Raw genomic sequence first — 6,424 nt, forward strand, 5'->3', positions numbered from 1 at the left:
CCAGATGTTCGGTCCCTGATGAGAAGGCTAATGCGATACTATTAGTATAAGATCATTATAGGTAGTCCTGGACTTACAACCATTTTCTTTTTTGGATGAGAAGCGCAGATTTTCAAGGGAAAAAAACCAAAGAAGTCCAATTGCCTTTGTTTGGGATAGTTTGTTGGATGTTTCCAAGATATATTTGATGTATGGTAGCATTATCCTTTTCATAGGATAATATGATGGGATTATGCTTCAGAACTGAAGAAGCTCCTTGGGTAAGAAGTGAAACATCTTCAAAGAAAAACAAAGTCCCGTTGCCTTTTGAAAAAGGACCTTTGGGACAGCACAATTACTTGCATCCTCTCCTTCATCCGGCAATAATGCAAGCTCAAAAACAACATTAAAAGAAGTTCAAAAAAAGTATATCGTTAGCCACCAAGATTGAGGCAACATAAAAAAATTTTAAGTAGATAAAGCATTCTCCCAACACTGGGAGAATAGGTAAGAAAAACAAAAGGTTCTTTTGGAAGATCAGAAAATGCAAAGATAGATTTTACCACAGATGCATTTCAAAATCAGTTACATAAACAATGAGACATCCAGTTAATGGACTTCAAATACAATGGACCAAATTCAGACTTAGATCTCTAAATAATGGACAAGTCAATTGTTTCAATATCAATCTGGACCTCTAGGTGTAATTTATATCTTAAGTCTTAAGATTAATCAATATTTTTAGTTCAATTGCCTCAGGTTTTCACATATTGACATGAATTACATTTTAAAAAACGTCAGTGACACCACGAGGCCAATGGCATAAGTTGTGGTAGCTATGTCAAATCAGATTTCTTAGGCACAAATTTAATGGAACTCCTATAAAAGTACATCAAATCGTGTTTTGCCCTTCAATTTAATTGCTAGTTCGACAGATGGAAATATCCTGATATGCACATAATGACAGTGCATTTCTGATTTGCTTCCTTGCATGAAATTAGATACGATTTACACACAGATTTCATGTGAATCACCAGATACAGTTTTATAACTCATTCCATTCATTTCTCTTCACTCTATTAGTTTCACTTTTTCCACTCCACCCTGAATCAGCATCCCTGTTTTTTTTTAATGCTCTCCTCTTATTTTAGGTGTGGTGGCTCAGTGGCCTAAAAAATGCATGAAGGAGTGAGCTCCTGTTACTCACCCCAGCTCCTGCCTATGTAGCAGTTCAAAAGCATGCAAATGTGAGTAGATAAATAGTACCACTCCACTGGGAAGGTAGCAGTGTTCTGTGTTTCGCCATATGCTCTGCGCTATGGAATGATCTCATGCTGGCCACATGACTGTGGAAACATCTTTGCACAGCACTGGTTCAAAGAAACAGAGATGAACACCATCCCCTAAAGCAGGGGTCTCCAAGCTTTCTGGTTTGGCGGCCTGATGGGAGAGGGAGGGATAGGGGCCTTATGCATGCATGGGCAAACGTGAATGTGGCCATCACCACCAGGCTCGCAGCAATGCTACCACTGGCACGAGGATCACACTGCCACCCCCATGTGAGATTCGCACTGCAACCCACAGCGATGCCGCCACTGGCGCAAGGCTCACACCACAGCCAGCCTACTGCTTGCAATACTGCCACCACCCGCACAAGGTTTGCGGCAATGCCGCCACCTGCGTGTGGCATGATGCTGCCCACCTGCCACTCGCGGTGCTGCCACTACCTGTGCAAAGTTCGTGGCAACACCATTGCCCGCAGAATACTAGCAGCACTGCTGCTGCCTGCACAACACTCATGGCAATGGTGGTACGAGGACGGGTAAGTACGTGCAAACGCACACGTGCATTGCCCAGCTACTCACATGCCTTGTTGGCCAAGAGGCTATGGCCCGGTAGTGGACCGTGGCCCATAGGTTGGGGACCTCTGCCCTAAAGAATAAAAACCCACAATGACACCTTTACCTTTACGTTCACCTCTTATTTTAAGACTGTCCAGAATTTTGCAACTTCAGTTCTTCCTGTTCTTGGAAAACAAAATGATAATCCTCTCTTTGTATAATTGATGACACTTTGCTACATAGGTAGTCCTTGACTTACAACCACAACTGAACCAAATTTTTTTGTTCCTAAGCGAGACACTTGCCTCATTTTACAACCTTTCTCGCCACAATTGTTAAATGAATCGCTGAAGTTGTTAAATTAGTAACACGGTTGTTAAGTGAATCTGGCTTCCCCATTGACTTTGCTTGTAGGAAGGTCACCAAAGGTGATCACAGGACCCCCTCCCTGGACACTGCAACCGTCATAAATATGAGTCAGTGCCAAGTGTTTGAATTTTGTTCACGTGACCCTGGAGATGCTGCAACGATCATAAGTATGAAAAACGATCATAAGTCGCTTTTTTTCAGTGCCGTTGTAACTTTGAATGATCATTAAATAAACTGTTGCAAGTCGGGGACTACATATATAAGCAGCTGTGCTCATGTCTTGACTGCTGCTCAGGTCAGCCTATATTAAAATAAAAGAGAGAAGCACAATATGGTAAATTATGCAATATGGTGAACTGTCCCATCATATATTGCAGGGAGTAAAACTTAATGCCAATATCATGTTGTATTTATACTATAATCTCTGTGGGCAGGATGAATGCCATATCAGCAGTAACTGTCTGCTAAATAAGCCTCAAAACTCCAGCCTTAAATTTACCTAGCCCATGTTAATTGGTACTTGTATTTCGATATGTCTTAGTGTTAATTGCCCTGTAGGATGATTCAATTTTGCATCATGCATACAGTAGAACATCCAAAATATTTTTAATGTAGCCAAAGATCTGTATTTCACCCCCCCCCCCAGATTCTACTATCTTAATGGTAAGTCACCCCAAATCATTACCTAGGTAGGCAGCTATATATAAATGAATGAATGAACGAATGACAATAAATGAAGAATTGGATTTTATTCTATGAACGAAACTGGATCCTTCTACTTAAGTGACTGTCCTAGTTGCCTAAAGTAATGCTGTCTACATTTATGTATTTGCTACTACATGTAGTTCTTGACTTATAACCATTTGCTGAGTGACTGTTTTAAGTTATAATGGCACTGAATAAAGTGTCTTATGATGGGTTTTCACATTTACAACCATTGATCAAAATTTGGAGGCTTGGCAACTGGCATGTATTTCTGATGGTTGCGCTGTCCCAGGATCATGTGATCCCCTTTTGTAATCTTTCCAGCCGCTTTCGACAAGCAAAGTCAATGGGGGAAGCCAGATTTGCTTAACGAGTGCATGATTCACTTAACAACTGTAGTGATTTGCTTAACAACTGTGGCAAAAAAGGTCATAAAATGGGGCAAAATTCACTTAGCAAGTGCTTTGCTTGGCAATGGAAATTTTGGACTCAACTGTGATCATAAGTCAAGAACTACCTGTATACTCATGTTCTACTTTCCAGTAAGGAAACAGTTAGAACATCTTATACAATATTCATATAGAACAGTGTTTCTCAACCTTGACAATTTTAAGGCATGTGGACTTCAACTCCCAGAGTTCCACAGCCAGCATTGCTGGCTGTGGAATTCTGGGAGTTGAAGTCCACATGCCTTAAAATTGTCAAGGTTGAGAAACACTGATATAGAAGAACAAATTAAAATACAGTCAATCACGCAACCTAAAACAGCGCAAAAAAGGAGATTAAATATTTATTTTACAAAACTGGTGAATAAAAAACAACATCAGCCATGGATAAGCTAAGCCCCTCAAGAGGTTTTCTTCCTTGTGGAAACTTGTTAAATCTACACTGGAAAGATTATCATGCTTATATGTTTAACCACTTGACTCCATCATAATTCTGGACAGTGTGCAATAAATGCATAATAAAGTCAGACTAGTAGTACAAAAGGGAAACAGCTAGAAAAAATTCTGACAAACTAACCATAAGTTGTTGTTGTTGTTGTTAGTTGCAAAGTCGTGTCCGACTCATCGCGACTCCATGAACAATGTTCCTCCAGGTCTTCCTGTCCTCTACCATCTTCTGGAGTCCATTTAAGCTCACGCCTACTGCTTCAGTCATTCCATCCAGCCACCGCATTCTCTGTCGTCCCCTTCTTCTATTGCCCTCAATCTTTCCCAGCATTAGGCTCTTCTCCAGTGAGTCCTTCCTTCTCATTAGGTGGCCAAAGTACTTGAGTTTCAACTTCAGGATCTGGCCTTCTAAAGAGCAGTCGGGGTTGATCATAAGACAAATGGTTTATTTCTGTGTGTCTATTGAAGGCTAATTTATCTGAATGCCAACTTTCCAGAAATTCTCTAATGTTTTGAATTTGGCTTGGTCTCACTGGATGCTCAGCTTCCTAGTGGAAACGGTGGTTCCATCTGCCATGTTAAAAAGTTTCCATAGTGTTTTCTGACTGCTATTTGGTGTTCCTTGATACGCTCTGCCAGTCTTCTGCCTGTCTGTCCTACATAGTGGCTGTTATAGGTTTTGCAGTGTATGTATTATTTCTTGGGCTACTGGGTCTTTTGGAGGATTTGGTTTGTATGCTACAGTGATGCTGTGTGATTGTAGTAGACTGTTGGATTTCTACGTGGAGATTTTCAGTCATCCAGGTCATGGCTGGCTCAAAGGTGCTCTTTTCAAAAGGCATTTGGACTTTCTTGGATTTTTTTCCTCGAAGTCAATGGGGAAGCCAGATTCACTTAACAGCTGTTTTACTAACTTTACTGTCTTGTTTAACAACATAAATTGTGAGCTGCATTGTCATCGTAAGTTGAGGACTACCTATACTTTACTAATGATAAACTTTACTTTTCTCTGGACCCTTGTCTGGATTTCTCTAACCACTGCGTAAGCTAAATATCATATCACTTTCTTTTCCTTGATTCCAGTAATGGGTTTACTTGCAAGGTATTTTATCTGAGTGTCAAAATCACAACATGTTGCCTAGTCTACATGGGGGACTTGTGGTCAATTTATGGAGTGTTTATGGTCAATCCCCTCCAGCTCTTGCAACTGTTAAAAACTGTTATTTCTACCAGATAAAAACACAATTCATAATTCTGGCTAAAGTTAATTCATAGCTTTTAGAAGCCTCTAATTTATTATTAATAAGCTAATAAGCCACCGATCCTCAAACCAGAGGGGTATCATAATTATAAGTAGGAATCAGGCTAATTTCCACTTGTCCTACAGATCTTCTCTGGGGACAGGACCACTGAAGAGACCCTTTTCTGTCTCACTATTATTAGAGGGTTTTAAAAAAATGGTAAATCCAGAATCTCTTCTGTGAAGGGGTGGGTGGGAGATGAAAAGACAATATTCTACACCAGACTTAGCTTATTTAAACACACATGTAAATTATAAAGTCATGATTCATAGAGAAGCAATTTTGGGTAGTTTGTGATGTAACTTGTTTAAAGCAACACTACCTTTTTAAAAGTGCACAAACCAGAACTTTTTTATATATACTGCCCAAACACTCAGCAAGGCTGACATAATTTATAATTGCCGGGTACCTTTCTCTGAAATGAAGCTCCCTTATCATTAAATCACTGTAAGGCACTTCAGATGCACAGTAATCATATAATTATTGTAAGTGGTTTAAGAATCAATAACAGCCATTAGCAAAGCCAGGCAATCTGTTCCATCAGACACCCAGGGCTCCAGACCTGGATGCCAAAACAAGCTTCACAGGGAATATGAATCCGGTCTTAGACATCATAGAATCACAGGGCAGGAAGGGACCTTGAAGGTCTTCTAGTCCAGCCTCTGCTCAAGGTAGGAATCTCATACCATCTCAGTCAAATGGCCTTGCAAAAAAACAGCTGGGTTGGGGCTAATCAGATCTTCAAGCAAATGGTGGTCCAAAGGGAAAGTGCATAATAGAAAAGGCTCTTCTCCCAAGTCCTAACAGCTGATCCCTCCTTGATCCAGTAGGACAGGTAGAAACAATTGGGGAGAGACAGTCTGGCAAGTAACCCTGTCTCCAGCCATGAAGGTCTTTAAAGGCAGCTACCAGCATCTTGAATTGCACTGGGAAACATCCTAGGAGCCAACAGTGTGGTAATTATGTGCTGTGAATCACAGGCACCAATTGCCCCACAACATCACATTCTGAACCAGTTGAATTTCCAAATACTCTTAAAAGGCAGATCTAAAGTCTGAATTGAACTGTCTAGGTAGGACATTCACCATCCAACCAAGAATTAAGGAGAAATTTCCTGTCAGAGCAATTAACCAATGAAACAGCTTACCTCCAGAAGCTGTGGGTGCTCCAACACTGGAAGTTTTTAAGAAGAGATTGGACAGCCATTTGTCTGAAATAGTATAGGGCAGTGGTTCTCAACCTGTGGGTCGGGACCCCATTTGGGGTCGAACGACCATTTCACGGGGGTCGCCAAACAACACAGTCCGCCATTTTTTCCCCCTTTTCCTTAGCTGTG

The sequence above is a fragment of the Crotalus tigris genome, unplaced genomic scaffold (assembly GCF_016545835.1).
Source record: "Crotalus tigris isolate CLP2741 ecotype Arizona unplaced genomic scaffold, ASM1654583v1 scf7180000017691.523996, whole genome shotgun sequence".
In the NCBI taxonomy this organism is placed as follows: Eukaryota; Metazoa; Chordata; class Lepidosauria; order Squamata; family Viperidae; genus Crotalus; species Crotalus tigris.